The sequence below is a fragment of the Leptinotarsa decemlineata genome, unplaced genomic scaffold, assembly GCF_025532065.1.
Source record: "Leptinotarsa decemlineata unplaced genomic scaffold, Ldec_3_MD MMD2_tig00026345_RagTag_RagTag, whole genome shotgun sequence".
Classification (NCBI taxonomy): Eukaryota; Metazoa; Arthropoda; class Insecta; order Coleoptera; family Chrysomelidae; genus Leptinotarsa; species Leptinotarsa decemlineata.
Genome location: NW_027412696.1, coordinates 1839847 through 1860997, shown reverse-complemented (window position 1 = coordinate 1860997; position 21151 = coordinate 1839847). Strand labels below are relative to the sequence as shown.

General features: G+C 35.2%; 1 pseudogene; it reads left to right on the top strand.

The window, feature by feature from the left end:
• The first annotated feature begins 1555 nt into the window (after nt 1-1555).
• LOC141486081 (ubiquitin carboxyl-terminal hydrolase 10-A-like) lies at nt 1556-2883 on the top strand (annotated as a pseudogene).
• The last annotated feature ends 18268 nt before the right edge of the window (nt 2884-21151 follow it).

Genomic DNA, 21151 nt, shown 5'->3' with positions numbered 1-21151 from the left:
TAGCGGGGCTAGAGCGATGCGTTACGTCACAACCTTCATCGCTTCGGGAGAGGTGAGGGCAGGCCGATGAATACGCATTACTCTGCTACACGTCGTGAAGTGAACATGTCGCTCTCTAGCCGTTGAACGGTTATTGCTGTGACGTCACTCCACTACTAACTTGGTGCCCTCACACCGATGGAGCATTTGTTACTTGGAGGATCTTCGAAGTATGCAGACGTATGTTTGTACATAGACAAACAAGCACATGATGAAACCCTGTACCGTGCATTCTCTTACACACACACACACACACATACACACACACACACACATACACACACAAAATCTCTTATGAAAAAAAAAATCTGAACGATCCATGCACCAGACACTTCAAGGTCACAACGCCTTGACTTCACTGCACAACAAAAAATGCAAATAACACGTCATATTGGTGGGGGGAGGATTAGAACCGGGAAAAAATTTCTGAACGATCCATACACCACACCCTTCAAGGTCACATCACCTTGACTTCACCAAACAACAACCAATAAAAAAGCAATTAATACGTCATAGTGGTGGGGGGAGGCCGAGAATCAGCTGTAAACAACTACTAAAGCAACAAAACTCTAGAAATTGCATAGATTGAAGGTCATGCAGAAATTGAGGGAAATTAAATTGTGGATTGAATGGCGAAGAAAACAGATGAAAACAATATTTCTATTACCAAAATACCACACACGGATCTCACGAAAGTGTTCAGGAAAGAAATGCAATATTACTGGCAGGAATCATACTGTTCCGTCAAAGATATAGGATGAATCAGGAGATATGACAAAGTTCTGAAATCAATAGAAACTTCTACAATCTACTCGGAATATGAATTCAAAATAGGATTAGCTGAAAATCCAAATTGCTCATAAGGTAAAATTGGTACTTAAGCTCAACTTATTCTAGAGTGTGTTGAAAATGATGAACATATTGATAACCTATACGGAAAACTGAAAGGGAGAATATGACGTACCTAATAAGAGTGAAAAAAACTTCTAGTCGATATAAAAAAATCTTCTCAGAATTATTTTCGAATACATCAAAAAAGTAAATTCAGAAATACAATTTCACTTTTCACTGAGTTTGTATTCTGTATATATTGTAGAACAGAACTAACAGGACAACTAGCTAGCTTATAATAGTTCATATAGTGTAATGTCAAGATGAGATAAACAGAAAGATGATCATTTGGTGATCGAAACACGTGTTGAGGTGTTGAAAACAACAATTTGGTGTTGGGAAAAAAACTCCAGTAATATTCAAAATATAACAAGAAAAAAAATGTATGTGTATGTGAATTCTTAGATAACCCATTTCTCAAACAAAAATATTAAAAAAATAATAAATAATAAACATGAATGAAATAGTAAGAGAAAAAAGAAAACCAATTCATCAAGACTAACCAAATACTTACTTTTAGAAATAAGGAAAAGGATATTATGCATCTTGAAAAAACTGAAATATTGTAGAAATTTTACATGTCAAAATAGACTTGAAAATTGGTTATACCAACGCAATTTGAACTATGATCATCCATCATTCGCCTATGTCTGAACCCGTCCACAATTTTGGCGAAATCGCTACTGACCAGGATGCCGAAAACGTGTTCGACGACAATCTTTCCTCATGACCATTCAAACCCTCCAGAAGGTCCCACCAGTTTGTAGATCCAGACTGTTATAGGATGGGCATGTTTCTATCTACATATATGATCGACGGTAGGGCAGTGAACTTGCAGCCAAGGGGTCTGCTCAATCAAAACAATCACTGTTATGTCAACTTTATTTTGCAAGCCCTGATCGCATGTCCACCACTCTACAACTTACTAAACAGTATGAGTAAAAACATCTCTTCGAACGAGAGAATGACGTCTACCCCGGTTATATTTGGAATGTGCCGTTTTGTGGAACAGTTTATTCACCTACCTTCCTACTTTTTGACGAAAGACGGGAGAGTAGATAAAAATTCCAAGAATGACCAAAAAGTTTCAATCAACACTGGCATCCCATTCGGTCCGACGTGGATTTATAAAATGTTGCATGCACATGCGGACTGACTGGATCGATGGTAGACAACAAGATGCAGAAGATCTTCTAGGTTTTCTTTTGAATGGACTCAATGATGCAATGTTTGAGATAAATGAGTTGGTTGAATACTATATTAAAGGTGAAAAACCTCTCGTTGACTCTGCTTTGAGCAATGATTGAAATAATGTATGGAACATAAGAGAATCGAAAAATAAAGGACATCCAACCAGAAGGATCGACTTCATCAATACACCGATAAGTGACATCTTCGGTAGGCACCTAAAGTCGAGCATTCATCGCAACGTGGACCACATTACCGAGAATACCCACCCTGCCACTCAACATTGAGAAAGTGAAGACCGTCAGAGAAGCGCTTAAGGTACTTGTCTCCAAGAACATTTTAGAGGGAGTGACTTCGTCGAAAACAAACGAGAAGGTCGAAGCTTGGGAGCAAATTACGCTCTGCAAACTTCCCGTTATCCTTATTTTGCATCTGAAGTTTTCCAAATGCAGTAACGACCGTTGCACGAAGATTATCAAGGCTTTTGAATTCGACTTGAAGTTTGATTCGACTTTGATATCGTCGGAAACACAGTGTCTAATAGAGAGACAATACAAGCTATTCGCCGTCGTTTACCACGAAGGCAAAAATGCCAATATTGGACACTACGTGACTGATGCCTTCCACGTCGGCTACAATTGCTGGATTAGGTACGACGATTCTACGGTCAAGACAATGCAAAAAGAAGACGTATTGAATCCCCAGGGAACACAAGTTCCTTATTTGCTGTTCTACAGGAGAAGTGATATGATCCTATCTGAATAAGGTTGCTACTTTTACGTAGAGTTCAGCGTCTGGAATCTTACGGAATTTCTCTTTTTAGTTTTTATTGAATTTGATATTTTTTTTGTTTTAATGAATTATTTTATTCTTTCATTAGTGATAGGTATTGTTCAATTTTCAATGATATATGTATTTCATTTATTTAAATAAACAAATCGGAATATTTGAACTCAACACACAGTCACACAAACATTGTCTCTTATGATTCAACACAGAGTAAAAGTAACAAGAGAAATTCAGGAATATGAATTTCTCTTGTTACTTTCATTGATAATATGTGTTCAACGGAGTTGAATAATTGAAAGTAACTAACGAAAACAATGTGTTTGTGAGACATTTGAGGATGTTCGTAGAAAGTTTCTCAAATAAACAATTTTTTTTTCTGTTTCTGTGATCTATCACAACCTCAGTTGCTATTGTATTGATTTACACTCAGGGAGATATTGAATTCGACAGGTTCTTATGATGTAGTTTTTCTCTGCCACTGCAGTTAGACGATATATGATGGGAAATCCGGACTGAGAAAACCGAAAACCAGAGATACCTACAAAATCGGTTCAATTAGAAAAAAGTTGCATATATTAGAGGTTATCTGAATGTCCTCAGAAAACTTGGGAAAAGCTGAGTATATATATGTACAGTTGTCGCCAAAAGGCTCTTTTATCGGTTTTTTGCAGTCCATAAAAAAAAAACAAATTAGGAAAGGTTTCCTAGGCACAAAATGTCAAATTGAAAACATGTGTACGTCATCTTGTATATCTATGAAAGTGGTAATGTTAAAGTTTTTTGTTTTTTAATATCTCTTGAAATTGTCAAATTTGGGATTCTTGTAATGAACTCGCATTAGTATTTTGCAGACTTTTCAACCTGTCTCACAAGGAAGGGGTTTTACTTTCTTGTTGAAAGACTGCCCTCGTCCAACCTATTCCCAATAATGGCAAAAAAAATTCCAAATAACTATAGAAAAGTCGCTTTGCTATTAGTGATATCAAAAATCTTAGAAAAAGCCATAAACCACCATATTCTCAAATATTTGAAACGTTTCAACATTTTGAACGATCATCAATATGGCTTTCGGAAGATCAACAAGCGACCTTCTATCGTATGTCAATCATAACGCAAACATGAAGGTTCAATAGTTGTTGCGCTTGATATTCAATATAGATAAACTTTGTAATTTGCACTGAGTGATTTGGACGAATCATTCAAAAGTTATCACAATAAGATTAGCTTGAGCAACGCAGTAAATCATAACGCGTCGCGTCTACTGTAAAACGACGGAGAACGATGCGCGGGGGTAGAGGGGTGGTCTGATCAATGGAGCGTAATCGCCGAGAAAGCAACTCGAACGCGTGCAGATACGTGAGGGCAGGCGTCGTTGACGGTTGTGCCTGTTTTGCGAAATTTCTTTTTAGCTAACATTAATTGATTCTCGAAGCCATCATTACTTAATGCAGTTGACTAATTTTTCAAGTTACTGTATTCCTGAAGTAGTAACATTAAGTTTCGTGATAGACCATTTTTTTTTAAATAATTACAATATTTCTCAATCAATCCAAAGTTTCAGGGGTCGTCCAACTTCAAAACTGACATAATTCAATACAATCTTTGAACCCAGATTTTTTCCCATTGCAGGTGGAAATTTATAATTTCCTTCCTCAATGCTATTTTACGCTAAACAAAAAACCTAGCTGCATATTTCAAGATTCTAGGTTCAGTATCTTCGACTGTACGATGATTTAAGAGTGTCAGTCATTCAACAGGTAGCCACTTATACAATACTAGCTGTTCTTCGCTGTTTTACCCGCCTTACCGTGGGAACCTACCCTATGTGTTTTTTCCAGATCATGATCTATCAATTCCTATACCAACTCATATTTGAATTTGTTGAGCTGTTTAAGCGTGAAAAAGTAAAAAATGTAAATACATACATTACATTCATCCATCTTCTCAAATTTCAACGCATTTATAATATTAATAGGAGTAGGATTAGAAGGATTACCAATGTATTTTATTTTGAACCTCTCAGTTTTTTTGCTGCTGCTATTCAACATTGTATGAGTGGGTACCTATAGATTGACTGAAACTTTCATATTAATATACAGTCGAAGCTACTGAACCTAAAATCTTGAATTATGCAGGTAGGTTTTTTGTATAGCGTAAATGCGTAAATAAGCACATTTGATTTCACCAAGAGTGGTACATATCAGAAATGCACAACAAAGTGTGGTTGCTCATCGTTTTGAGGTTCAACTCAGTACAACTCGAACTCCATATGAATTCAATTTCCAGCGATTCAAATCCAATTTGAATCGCAACTTCCACACAGGAACCGCTCTTGAAGCGACTTGAAGATTTTCCTGTAGTGCTTGTTTTTTGTACTTCAAGAAACTCCAAGAAATCAAGGCTTTCGCCATCTTTTGATAAGTGGCCTGGGTGACGACCAAAACAGAAAACTACACGAGTTTTATTTCAAATAAAATCATAAACATGAATACAGAATAGACTTACATCCTATTAAATAATTGGACTATAAAATGAAGATTAGTAGGAGTAGTTTCATTGGCTATTGCATTTTTGAATTGTTTTTTTTAAATATGGCTCGTACCGAATCTTTGAATCCTCTCTGAAGAAAACTTCAGTTGTAGTTCATCAGCCGGTAGTATGGGATATTTGTCAAACCAAACTACACTAGTAAAAATCCTCAGAACTGAAATTTGTCGTCATTGCATTTATATAGTGTTTATGAGTGGACATCTAGTGATATTTTGAAGTAAAATAATGGGTCGAGGGAAGTAGATTCATAAAAAAAAAACATTTTTGAAAAGTAATATTGCTTTCAGTATCAGAGTGAAATTAATCCCAATATAACACCAGAAGACCGAAATGTGCTATAAAAAGTTGATATGGTACCTGGAATCACGATATCATTGTGACTCTGAATCAGACGTGAGTGATTTGAGTGTACAAAATTCCTAATGAGGATAAATGTACTTTTTTAGTGCCTCATTTTTTTCACTGTGCTGAAAATGCTGAAACCTATGATGTTTAACCGATATTAAAATCACAATGAATCGAAAATCGAATATTCTCGTAGAAATAATTATAAACGATTCAATAGATGTGAAACAAATTTTCATATTGGATAAATGAAATCATAGTTGCCATGGCAACGACGAAGGTGGGTATGGAAAAGCAACTGCGCTTCTGTGAATATGTTGCCTAAAAACGTTAATAATATAGCTGCAAGAGTTCTGGATAATTCCTTATAAAAAAAACATGCAAATCTGAGTAGGCCCATTCTGGCACAGTTCACACGGAAGGGACAAATGTCAGCGCCTCGTCTCTGCCAGACGTTCATTCTGTGTGAATTGAGCCTTAGACTTTCGTAGCCCATTTCTTCACTTTTGCCGTCATTTAGTCAACCAATCAGCTACAGTGTATACAACGAAAAATTCAAACCACCAGTAGATGAACAAAGAGACACTAGCACAAAATCCCATGTATTTTCTTATGGAGCTGAACTTTTTTCAGTTATCATGACATCGATGCAGAGAAGGATGGAATGAGTATCAGACAGATTCAAAATGCGTGGGCCCCCTTGGGACTCTGCTTCACCGCTCAGGCGTTCACCCCTGTATGTAAATTATAAAACTCAGCTACGCGAGCGCTTTTACCAACTAATGTAAAGTATGTGTCGGTAATGTGTAACAAAAGATACCATCAAATTCACTCGTTACGCCCTCTAGAGGATGTTTGTTGTAATACACCCCAGATGCTTATATTCATTGTTTATAATTTCACCGTATATAACAATTTTATAAAACGCAAAATCATTTCCGGTACGAGACATTTTTTATTGACTTGTGTATTACTATTTTAAAACATATTCTGGAACACTCTACATACATAATTACGGAGTATTAAGGCGTCTTTCATATTTAGGAAGATTTGCAGCTACACAAAAAGTTGAGCGATATAGAAATTTTTCAGAAGATGAAAGGGTCTTTACAGATTGGAAATATATATAACTGAACTATATTGTATTAATTTTTTAAATGATTCTTGATATTTTTTGGAACATCCTGTTTGTCCATAATTGCGTTACAAAATTTCGCTTTGAACTTAATTTTGTGAATGGTTGCGCCTAATTACGAAATATTTATAAATTACGTACTTACTTTTGTATCTAGCAACAAAAAAAGAAATGACCACTGATTCAACTAGTGTTTAAATCAACTTAATTTGTGGTTTTCTAAATGTTTTTCAGAAACTTCAATAAATTCAATGGATTTTTTTAAGGTTTGCTGTAATTGTGTCTGGGAAGAGACATTGACATTACTCTTTCCAGCTTATAAGTTTAATGCATCAGTAGAAGACTTCAATACTTTTGCTTAATCCACAGCATTTGCATTGAATGGATATAGTCCAGCCTTGGGAAAACCACTTTTGATTATATTCGGTTTTAGACTCTCAATATGATGAATTTTCAAGGATTGACCCAATGTCTTCTCTTTTCAAGCGATTGCCATTATTTTCCATTCGTCAAGAATAAACATTTTCGCTCCAAGCATTCTTCAAGCTGTGAAATACTGCGAAATAGGTTACAATATATGGGTGGAACTAGGCAAAAGTGCAACTAAAATTATTCCATTTTCTTTACAAAATTCAGTTAGGTGAAGAGAAAAATGAGAGACATGGCCATCAAAAAATAACACCACTGGTTTCTTTATATTCCCTTTGATCAAAAATGGATTATGACGTATCTGAACACGCCCGAAGAAGCCATTGTATGGCGAAATACGTGTTGTATTTATGTAAAATTGTTTAGTGAAATTCTCACAATGAAGTGTTTTTAGAATACGTTAATTATGGATTTTCATCAAGTATCGGCCGATTTCATCATATAAATTGCTTTATTATCAAAAAATTTACGAATTTGGGACAGAAGTTGAATATTTCGTACATTATTTTGTGATGAGTGAATGATGATCAATCTATCATTTACTTATATGTCAAATATTTATGTTTCTTTGGAAAAATACTGTACAAACTTTTCAATAGATTCAAATATAATTCCTAATGAATACAAGAAATCAATAATCTCGATTTTCTCTTCGCGTGATACTCTCGGAATATGGGTCTCCAATAACAAACTAATGTACATTATTCCGGGAGGCAGAATAGCAACGATATCTTACAAACTGCATCATACTACTGGAGTTTTTTACCAACACCAAATCGTTATTTTTAACACCTCGACACGTGTTTCGATCACCAAGTGATCGTCTTCAAAGAGGAAGATTAAAACTCTTTTTTAATCTTCCTCTTTGCGAAACACGTGTCGAGGTGTTAAAAATAACGATTTGGTGTTGAGAAAAAACTCCAGTAATATTCATTACTACACCAAAGCTTCCAAACAGTGCATCATAAGTAAACTGCATCATGATAATTATTAATAACTATATATATTCAAAATTGAAAAATGTTGTTATGATATAAAAATATATCACTTCTTCGATTGACGACTTGTTTTTATTTTGTGGCAATTCATGTTCAGTGAGGATACACTAAAAACACACTTTTGTCTATTTTCCACTATATTTCTTTATTGTTGACCGGTTTCGGCTATTACACCATTTTCAAAACTAACTGAATTGCAATATATATATCAGTTAGTTTTGAAAATGGTGTAATAGCCGAAACCGGTCAACAATAAAGAAATATAGTGGAAAATAGACAAAAGTGTGTTTTTAGTGTATCCTCAATAAAAATATATAACTTCAATAATGAAAAGGAAGTCACAAATGATCGTTGATTTTAGTGCAATTCCATTTGAATATATTTTCTTAGATTTTTATAAAAAGGTATTGCTTCATACAGAATGTATACGTATTCTGAAAATGAAAATCATATACCGTAATTATATTTCAACGAACTACGGTTTTCCGTCATTTCAAAACAAAAAAACATTTCAATTATCCTGAACGCAATTTGAAATGAATAGCAAAAATAATTCATCTTAATATTTTCTTATTACGGCAATGTTACCGGAATATGGGTCACCGGTAACAATCTGAAGTACATTATTCCGCGAGCTACAAAATCAAGGTTATTTTCAAAAAAATGCATAATTATAATCGAAAATAGCTTCAATATATTCCATTCATGGAAATTATTCAATAATATAATCTATTTATATTGAAAATAATTACACACAACTCGCTGAAGCCTTATGAAAATCACTTAGCCACCTTACTCGTCAACAGTACGTCTGCTCTATATCGCGCCGAAACTAGTCAACAATAAAGAAATATCGTGGAAAATAGACAAAAGTGTGTTTCTGTAGTGTATCCTTAGTCAACATGAATTTCCACAAAATGAACAAGTCGTCAATCAAAGAAGTTAGCAATCAAGTTTATTTTTTTCAACATTGTACACCCTGTATACCCAATACTATTGTTCTCGTATCATTTCAAACGCGCCTGACTCGTTATCTCTCAAACAACGATAACTCCAACGTCCTAGAAAAAATTAGTGTAAAGTTACCTTCAATGTTTCATCTACAGTTTACGACGAGGGGCAATCGAACAGGGTTTAGAAAGAGATTTGCGAACAATGTTGCCAGATTGCGAATATTAAGAATTTTACGTTTTTCGATGTTATCATTCTAAAACATGATATATTATTGAAACATGTCGAATAAATGAGTCAGCATTCTACATAAACTTATTCAATCAGCCAATTGTCACTATAGAAGCATTAATACCAAAAAACATATTAGATAAGAGTATTATATTATTCAGGAAAAATTCATTTGAATCGAAACAGGTAGCGTATGAGAACTGGAAAATTGGTTTCTCGGTGAAAATTTTATGACTTGTAACTCAAAAGTATGTCATTTGAAATATCCTGCGTTGAACAATACCGAATGCCCAGGAAAGACTCATCCACAAAATATCAAACTTCTCACTTACAAAGAATAGTTTGTTAATAAAAACTTCAGAATATATTTTCCGAAAGTATATCTATATCGACGTATTTGAACAGATTTGCGTACCATACGTTCCTTCAGTCCGAAAAAAATAGTTCCGTATATTCGAAACTGAATTATTCAAAAATGTGAAATTTCTCACTTATCAAAAATAATTTGTTGACGAAAATTTCAGAATATATTCTTTGAAAGTATATCTATCGACGTGCTTGAACAGATTTGCGTATCGTACGTTCGTTTGGTGAAAAAAAAATAGTTCGAAGAATATATTCTGAAATTTTCATCAGCAAACTATTTTTGGTAAGTGAAAAATTTGAGTTTTTTGAGTAATTCAGTTCCGAATATACGGAATCATTTTTTTTGCACCGAAAGAACGTATGGTACACAAACCTGTTCAATCACGTCGATGGATATACTTTCGTGTATTCTGGAATTTTCATAAACAAAATGTTTTTGATAAGTGAGAAATTTGACTTTGGTGTGATACGCAAATCTATTCAAACACGTCGATAGATATACTTTCGAATAATATATTCTGAAATTCTAATCAGCAAACTATTTTTGATAAGTGAGAAATTCAATTTTTTTCAGTATTTCAGTTCCGCATATAAGGAACTATTTTTTTTTCGCACCGAAGGAACGTATGGTACGCAAATCTCTTTGAGCACGTCGATAGATTTACTTTCGAATAATATATTTTGAAATTTTCATCAACAAACTATTTTTGATAAGTGCGAAATTTGACTTTTTTGAGTAATTCAGTTTCGAATATACGGAACTATTTTTTTTTTCGCACCAAAGGAACGTATGGTATGCAAATCTGTTCGAATACGTCGATAGATATACTTTCGAAGAATATCAATTCTGAAGTTTTCATTAACAAACTATTTTTGATAAGTGAGAAATTTGATATTTTGTGGATGATTCTTTTCTGGGCATTCGATATTGTTCAACGCAGGATATTTCAAATGACATACTTTTGAGTTACAAGTCATAAAATTTTTACCGAGAAACCAAGTTTCCAGTTCCCATACGCTACCTGTTTGCGCTACCAGACGTTTGTTATCTTTGAAACGGATTAGTTCGATGCCATCTCCATCTCTCTCACACTTGTATGACAAATCGGCCCTCTCACTTTTACACACACACTCTTATGAAAACCCATCCTCTCGCTCTCACACACAATACCTCAAACTTCGAACATAACTAAATATGATTTATTGAGTGGACAAGTATCATAAATATAAGTCAAATGTTTGACAAAACAATTCGAATAGCACTAACCAGAGCGAAATCATCAATATCAACAGTTCGCAATTACTTTCAAAATACCCCGGTGGTGTTGAGGCTAACGATCAAGCGACGACACAGTGACGACCTGCGTTCAATTCTCTAAAGAAAACTTTTTTATGACGTCATGACTCTCGCAGGACTGTGGCGAACGGCAAGCTGAGACACAGCTTGAATGATGTGATGACGTCTGTTTTGTTGAAGTGCCATAATATGTACTAGTATTGAAAAATCAGTGTGTTAAAATCTGTTTATGGGTTAAACAGATGTCGCTTCCCTACGATCGACAACTTCTCAACCAGAAATATCATAGGCAGGTCTTGGTTAGTTAATCCAATTCATAATGAATGAAGAAATTTAAATTTTTGTAAAATATTTCTCATGAATATCAGTGGTGTCATTTTGATTATTCTAATCTATCACTCATCAACGTATTAAAATATTAATCGCCATTTTCATCTAGTCAATAGAGGAATCATAACAATAAAAAATCTTGAATGGTGGAAAATTCGGAATGAGCTTTGTGACATGAAATTCTATGCAAATGACACAATGGAAACATCAAAACAAAATGCGATCCACTAAAATATTCATTGCCCCAGGTGGCGTAAAACCAACACGCCGAACATTTTTATATTGATCATTGTTATTCGGAACAGTGTTCTAATTCGAATAGAATGATAAATTTTCTGTATTTCAAGTTGGACGGATATTAAGTACTGATGGATTGAAATGGATATATAAAATGATGAAAACAATTTATTATATCCGTTGAAGCCATCACTGCAATCATAAATAAGATAATTGATGGCAGTATGGAAAATAAGCAACGATTCAGCTCCTTCCTTCAATATTTCTGAATCGGAAATGCAATGTTACGGTTTTCTGATCGACATTTTGTTTTGAAGGCGACTCATTAAATTCACGAAATTAATAATTCAGAGCATGGAAAAATTTCAGGAGTTCAAAAAGATGGATAATTCATCTCAATCAACTTTCACCGGAGGTATGGAACTATCGCCACGCATAAGTATACAGGGTCCTGCAACAGTGGCGCGGTGTTCCATATCTCTATATAGGAAGCAGATAGGAATCTAATTTTCTATAATATTACCTTATTGCTCGAGCTCGACAAAATAAAAATATTGGCGGTCACACAGGGTGTTCGATTTTTTCTGGGCGGATCCCAACTGTGTCTTTTTGAATGGCAACCTATATTTTTTATCGCTTTTTCGGTTTCTTCATAGAAAATAAAATAAACTTCATGTATATCTGCACTTCGAAAATATTGATGGTTTTCGAGATATCTAGCATGACAGGTTTTTTTTTCCAATATTCGTCACTCAGAATATTTGAAATTATAAAGTGGTGCCAAGTCCAGTTGAAATTTTTTTTTGGTCGAATATTCTACATTGGTAACTCTCTCAAACGATATATCTGAAATCGACCTGTGATATACAGGGTATGAAAAACCGCTTGCCAAATATTGTAAATGAAAATTTGCAAAATCTTCCTTATATTAAATGGAACACCCTGTATATTATTGATCCATAAGAAGCGCCAACGAAACCTCTACAAATTTCATTGAGTATTTTCTATGGCTAAGTTCAATAGTTTTTCTTAAATGAGCATTTCTTTCGAAAAATGGTCATTTTTTCAAAGCGAAATCCATTTGACGATTGATAAGAATATACAAAAAATACCCTTTCCTTAAAATATCGCCCATTCCTAAAATTACCTGTTGCTAGATAAACAAGTTGCGAATTACACCACAAAATGGACGTTCTTGAATAGTTACAATAATTTCAAAAATCTCGGAATTTGTGCCATATTCTTTCGGTCTAAAACAACCTTTCAGCGAATGAAATATTTATTGGAAATCAAGTAGTCTGGCAAATGACAGAACAAAATATTTGGCTGCAAATGAATATTGAAATTTTTAGTCAATCGTGAAGTTGAACTGTCGGTATAATTTCATCAGAATGTTGTTATCAAAAAGTGATTTGATTGATATGATTTTCATATTAGGTGAATCAGACAGGAATTGTTTATTGGCAAGTAGAATTTATTCTCAACGGTATCCAGATAGAAGGCATCCAGATGAAAGATCTTTCCGAAGGACGATTCGTTGAAACTGGATCTATTAATTATTCCAAACATGAGCGCATCAAGCCAGCTACTAATGAAGATAATGAATTGCAAGTTCTTCTTGCTGTTGAAGAAGATCCTAGTAGGAGTCAACGACAAATTGGGGAAATAGTGGATATAAGTGAGAGATCAGTGCAACGAGTATTGAAGAAACATCGCTTGCATCCATACCACGTTCAGTTACATCAAGAACTACTGTATGCTGATTTCGAGAAAAGAGTGAGATTTTGCAATTGGGCCATGAACAAAATTCGTCGAAACGAATATTTTTTCAATAATATTTTATGGTCGGATGAATCGACATTCCATAAAAATGGATTTGTAAATCGACATAATTACCATTATTATGCGACAGAAAATCCTCACTTATTGAGACAGGTGGATTATCAACATAGGTGGTCGATAAATGTCTGGGGAGGCATCATTGGAGAATATGTAATTGGTCCATACTTTTTTGAGGGACATATGAATGGTGCAATTTATCTCAATTTCTTACGAAATGATTTACCAGGTTTGTTAGATGATATTCCTCTTGACCTCCGCAATAGAATGTGGTTACAACATGATGGTGCACCTGCTCACTATTCGGCAGAAGTGAGAGATCATCTAAATGAAGTATTTCCCAATAAATGGATAGGACGGAATGGGCCTGTACGGTGGCCCGCTAGATCACCAGATTTGACGAAACTAGATTTTTTCTTATGGGGATACATGAAAAATATGGTTTACGTTGAGCCACCAACTTCTCCCGAAAATATGCGACTTAGAATAACGAATGCTTTTCGCAGCATTACACCAGCTGTCTTGCGCAGGGTAGAACAGTCTTTCAAACATAGACTTCAGCTCTGCATTCAAGAAAGTGGAAGACATGTTGAACATATTTTATAAAAGTTTCATTATCAACCTTAATTAAACTCTCCCTTTTGTAGTTTTGTAATTTGCCAGTTGACAAATTTGAATATCTAGAACTCAAGCTCTGAATGAATATAATAACATGAAAAAAATTCATAATGTTTCTTTCTTTTAACTTGTTTGGTTTGATATTGCACGATTTATGAGTGAAATTCTGCATCCAATGAAAAAATAATTTTCCATTTAGCAAAAAGTGATAGGTACATACATTTATTTCGTTGAAAAATATTTGTTTGGACACCTTCTAATGTACAAAATTGAAACAAGATATCTTTCGTATATTTTTATCAGTCGTCAAATGGATTTCGCTTTGAAAAAATGACCATTTTTCGAAAGAAATGCTCATTTAAGAAAAACTATTGAACTTAGCCATAGGGAATACTTAATGAAATTTGTAGAGGTTTCGTTGGCGCTTCTTATGGATCAATAATATACAGGGTGTTCCATTTAATCTAAGGAAGATTTTGCAAATTTTCATTTACAATATTTGGCAAGCGGTTTTTCATACCCTGTATATCACAGGTCGATTTCAGATATATCGTTTGAGAGAGTTACCAGTGTAGAATATTCGACCAAAAAAAAATTTCAACTGGACTTGGCACCACTTTATAATTTCAAATATTCTGAGTGACGAATATTGGAAAAAAAAACCTGTCATGCTAGATATCTCGAAAACCGTCAATATTTTCGAAGTGCAGATATTCATAAAGTTTATTTTATTTTCTATGAAGAAACCGAAAAAGCGATAAAAAATATAGGTTGCCATTTGAAAAGACACAGTTGGGATCCGCCCAGAAAAAATCGAACACCCTGTGTGACCGTCAATATTTTTATTTTGTCGAGCTCGAGCAATAAGGTAATATTATAGAAAATTAGATTCCTATCTGCTTCCTATATAGAGATATGGAACACCGCGCCACTGTTGCAGGACCCTGTATATTATAGTCCAAGATAAGGAAATAGTAAGAATGAATCAGGGTGGATTGGGGTTGCTATTTGAATATATGTGTCTAATATATATGAATGCCTGTAAAACAACGGAGTATGAATCCAACACCAAATTCAAGGAATCGTTAGCATACGAACATTCGAGAACTATGTGAGTGATTCAACAAAAGGGCATCAAGCAGAAAATAACGTTTCCTGCTGAAATTGTTTCTATCATTCTGAAGAGATTTTTCAGTGAAGAAATACAAATGTGGGTGTAGATGTCACACAGAAACTGTAAAATTTGATCAAGTGCATCATCCACATATCCAATTCATGATTTGAGCTTGGAAGTGTGCTAGTTTCATTCAGTATGAGTTACATTTCTGAATTACCTCTGAATTACCTTGACTGCAATATTCCATGAAATTACTCTACTACTCTTACACCTACTCTCACAGATTCAGCAAGTGTTGAAATCGATTGTAATGGATGTGAATTACTTATACTAGTAATAATTCTGAGAAAAATCGTCGTTTTTTTTTTCGAAAGTGATTGAAAATATCTTTTAGTCCGATCCTGGGTATACAGAGAATATATACATCGACAGAATGACTCCAACTTTCCTCTGTAATATCGAATTAAGCGCTTCTAACTGGGAGGCTAGGAAATGCAGTTAGGAAGCAACTTATCATCTACTCAGAAGCAGGATATATTACTAACGTGCCTCACATAAACTTTTTGAGCAGCAGAAGCAGAATCCGTATCGTGAGTAGAAACAAACTTTCCCTTAGTTGACCAAAAAAAGATTTATCAGACTAGAAGAGAAAATTCCCTCTTTAAGACTAAATCTTATAATATTATGGTCACGTATACCTGACTAACGGATGCTCTAGTATGAGATGGTTCAGAAGTCATTAAAGGGGGAATCTAGCATTTTGGACATCTGAAAACCTCAATATAGACCAATCAAGTAGAATCTATTCATAAAATATAATTATGGCTGCCTCAAAGAATATTCCAGAATATGATCAGAGACACGATTTCAGGGCTGATAATTCCTGATGGGATAGCTACAGGTCATCTTAAAGTATTAGGACAACCGTCTTCTGGATGGTGGATGCAATTAGTAAAATGCAGTCATGGAAGAGCTCACCTCTGGAACTCTACACACCAGTGTGGTTAGGGAAGTAGGTCGGAGGTAGTTATAGCCTTAAGATCCATCAGGTCCTCACAAGATTGGAGAAAAATATACCGTGGTCCCGAAAAGACAATCAGGCCCTGGTCGGAGAACACATTTTGGTGCTCGACCTGCCACAGACCAGATTGTCGAAGTATGCTTGAAGTGGTATAAATCTGGTAAATGCCCTATATTAGCAATATTCTGAAGAAAATCGAATCGAAAATATCTACTTTTTTAACACTCGTTGACAGCGATTTGTTCTATGAAATTCAGTTCGTTCTGAAAATTACGTTCTGCCGATGGAATTTTCAATAGTATGTGCTGCTACTTTATGTTGATGGAAATGAGTCGACAAATTATGTATGGAAATGTCCATATGAGATTGTTTGCGGAGAATTGCAATCACATTTTTCATCAATTTCAGTGATAGTTACGTCTGTGGAATTTATTAAAATATTCACTTCCATTTCACAGGTGAGTTCGATTGATGGGTAAATGAAATTAACAAATACAACAAAGCTGTCCAACTGTGATTTTCAATACCTCGACACGTGTTTCAGTCACCAAGTGATCCTCTTTGAGGAGAAGAATAAACTCCTCTTGAAGATGATCACTTTGTGACTAAACACGTGTCGAGGTGCTAAAAATAACGGTTTGGTGTTGGGATAGAACTCCATTACATTTTCAAGGTAGTTCATATAAATTTCAGCTAACAAAAAGGACTCAACAGATTTCCCATCATTAGCATTTCACAGAATAAATCAAGCTTTTCATTGAATTCCAAATGATTTCGAGACAGACAGTAAATAGGCTGCAAGAGTTCTGGCCCATTCCTTATGGAGATTAACATGGAAAATGGCTAAGGTCCATTCTGGCGTTTTTGGTTCCTTTCAAGGTCACGCGACACCAATCAGAGCGCTCCAAATTGTCACGTGACCCAGATGCATCGTCGCGAGTACACCACACTGGCGCCACCTATGAGTCACTAGCTGAACTATCTATTGGTTGAAGAAGGACACTGTAAACACTAATCTTAGCGCCACCTATGAGTCACTAGCTGAACTATCTATTGGTTGAAGAAGGACACTGTAAACACTAATCCTAGCGCCACCTATGAGTCACTAGCTGAACTATTCATTGGAAGATGAACAACGTATGTTCTGGCCCACTTGGGAGTGGGGGAAACGTGTGACGTCATCGACGCAGGATGGAACGAGTATAGTAGCGATTTAAGCGTGGAACTCCGCCCCTCGGCCCCCTTGGTACTCCACCTAACCTATCAGCTCCCTCGGCCCCCTTCAGTCACGTGATTTTAATTAAAAAAAGTTTATAGTTATGAGATTCGAACCTGGGTCGTCCGCGCCGTAGACATTGTCCTTAGCCTCTACACCATCGTAAGATATTGAAGTTAACTGCGAATGTTGGGTATTTATAGCCATCTAACATCAAAACAAATTGTGCGGTACAATAATTACTGTAAGAGATATTTTTCCGTAGATTGTAATCGTCATTATCATATTGAAGATAGGAAAATATACTTAGATTTGGGAAATAATTAATATTTCATGTAAAGAGGTGCATGTGTGTGTGTGTGTGTAAGAGCGAGAGGTGCGTGTGACGTAATCGATGCACAAATTTACGTGGCTTTGCGTATATTGAGAGATTCATTTGAATAATTTATCGTACAGAATTGTTTCATGTCCTGTTATCAGTAACCGCACAAAAATAGGCGCTCGATTCATCGATACAAAAATATATGGAAACACCAAAGTTATAGAACACACAGAGTCATCTATGAGTCACTAGCTGAACTATCTATTGGTTGAAGAAGGACACTGTAAACACTGGACTCATAAGACTGCATCTGTCAAATGTGAATACATGTCAGCATGGCAGGTTCGGCGTTGCCAGTTGTACAATAAATCATTGTTTATGGGGCAATGTAGCGTTGCCGGTTTTGGAATTGATCGTGAACTACTCGACGAAAATTGGAAGCGCGAAAGTGATATATTAATAATAATGAATCAGATTTAAGAAAAAACATTACAGATTAATGAGGCTGTATCGTTTCAAAGTGTGATCCCTCAGTGTTACAAGGTATCTCAAAATACATCATTGAAAACAAACATGGCGTCGAAGTGTACAGGGTGCGTCAAAATACATCATTCAAGAAAGAACATAACAGTTCCACAAGGCTGTAAGTTTTCAACGTGCGATCTCTCAATGTGTATAAGGTATCTCAAAATACACCATTGAAAAACGAATATGACGTTGAAGTGTACAGGGTGCGTCAAAATATATCATTTAAGGAAAAAAACATGTCGATTTGAAATATGATATTAATGTGTATACAAACATGTCGATTCAACAGAAGTCTAGCGTTCCAACATGTCGGAAATCTCGTATCTTTGTTAACCAAGTTAGCATCATCAGGAGAAAGAGGAGATCCAAAAGTGTCGAGAGGTTGAGCGTTGTGGACTCAACGTGAGGGCGCGAATGGGAGAGCGAAGTATTCGACAATGACATTTCAAAATACGTGGTTTTCCGTGCGTTTTCGATCATTTTTCGTGCGTTTACGATCGTTTTTCGTGCGTTTTCGACCGTTTTCCGTGCGTTCATTCGTTATCGTTTCATCGTTATTGTCGTAACGGTTTTTCGTGTTTCAATATGGCAGTCATTTATCATTTAACGCGTTTCGCTAATCAAGTTGGCATCATCAGGAAATGACTAACGTCCATGCTTTGTCATATGAAGATTCATTTTGCGAATTTTCGTGCGTTTACGATCGTTTTTCGTGCGTTTACGATCGTTTTTCGTGCGTTTTCGACCGTTTTCCGTGCGTTCATTCGTTATCGTTTCATCGTTATTGTCGTAACGGTTTTTCGTGTTTCAATATGACAGTCATTTATCATTTAACGCGTTTCGCTAACCAAGTTAGCATCATTAGGAAATGACTAAAGTCCATGCTTTGTCATATGAAGATTCATTTGGCGAATTTTCAGACTCTTGAACGGAACCTTGTGGAACACCCAACCTAACTTCTCTTACAGAGTAGTGTCGGTCAGCCAATCAGAATGGTGAAATCAAATATTGCTCGATTGATTGTGCTAGATGAAATTGAACTGGAGAATGAGGGTCGAATAATAATAATAATAGTGATAAAACATTAAAAGCTTGAAAGTGACGTAGTCAGCGTGATAGGTGGTGGCGTGTGTGATAATGAATGAGTTATTACAAAGAATAATAGCGCAACTGTCAGAAGGGCACTGAGTTGTATATTTACTAATAATGATCGGATCGTCGCATACGGCATGTCAAATGGAAGGATAAGAAATGGAGAATTCGTCGACAGAGAAAAAACAAATATGGCGTAATGAATATAATATCCAACGCCTAATGTGAAATAACATAGGAAGAATTGCAAATTCAACAAAAATCACTGAAAAAACTTGTAATTAAAAATTGTTGGGTTATGAACAACTATAAGTTTATTCCAATTGCAGAAGCTTGATTCAAAACGCAGAATTTATTAACAGAGAAAATTAAAAAAATCATTGGATACTGAAACATATGATATATTTGGATTCCTTAGGGTGAGAAGGTTTCGAATCCATCAAAAAACGACCACTTCCGGTTTCCACTTCCGGTCCTCCGATTTCGATGATTTCAACATCAATGGATTCGTTTAGATGTCATGAAACATAATTAATCATTTGTCGAAGCCAAAAGGGCCTTATAACCTATTTTCATTATACTAGCAGCAACGGACCGATGTGGGTACTCATTTTAAATGATTTCATTTGTAGATTATGAAAAGTATAATATCGAGCATCTAATGTGAAATAGCATAGAAAGAATTGCACATTTAAAGAAAATCATTGAACATATTTGAAATTAAAAGTTGTTGGGTTATGAACAACTACGAGTGTGATGTAATTGCAAAAGTTTCATTCAAAACACATAATTTGTTGACAAAAAAATGAAATAATCATCGTATACTGAAACATATGGTATTTTTGGATTCCTTAGGGTGAGAAGGTTTCGAATCCGTCAAAAACAGGTCACTTCCGGTTTTCACTTCCGGTCGTCCGATTCCGATGATTTTGACATCAATGGATTCGTTTAGATGTCAAAAAACATAGTTAATCATTTTACGAAGCCAAAAGGACCTCATAACTTATTTTCGCTATACTAGTCGCAACAGGTCGATGTGGGTACTCATTTCAAATGATTTAATGTGTAGACAATGAAAAATATAATATCGAGCGCCTAATGTGAAACAGCATAGGAGAATCATTGAAAAAACTTCGGATCGCCACGTACATCATGTCAAATGAAAGAAGAAAAATTGCAGAATTCATCTATAAAGAAAAAATAAATATGGTGCAACATGTCAGAAGGGCACTAACCCACATCTTCATTAATGATAACTGAATCTCAACGTGCAGCACATCAAATGAAAGGGAAACGAATGCAGAATTCATCAACAGAGGAAAAAAACGGAGACGATGCCAAGAGGGCACAAAGTTGTATCTTCACTAATAATAGTCGCATCATCACATGTAGTACTTCAAATAAAATGGGGAAAAAAAATCAGAATTCATGTGTTTGTTGCACTATTCAAATCCAAGGTGACATGGATCAATGTCAACGCTGAATATGCATATAACAAAGACTCTTTGATTTTCTTTTGTTTCATTTCAGAATATGTCATCACCAATTTTTATATTCAAACCCAAAGTGACATTGATCACTGTCAATGTCGAATCTACATCCGGAGATATGCAGTTCTCAAA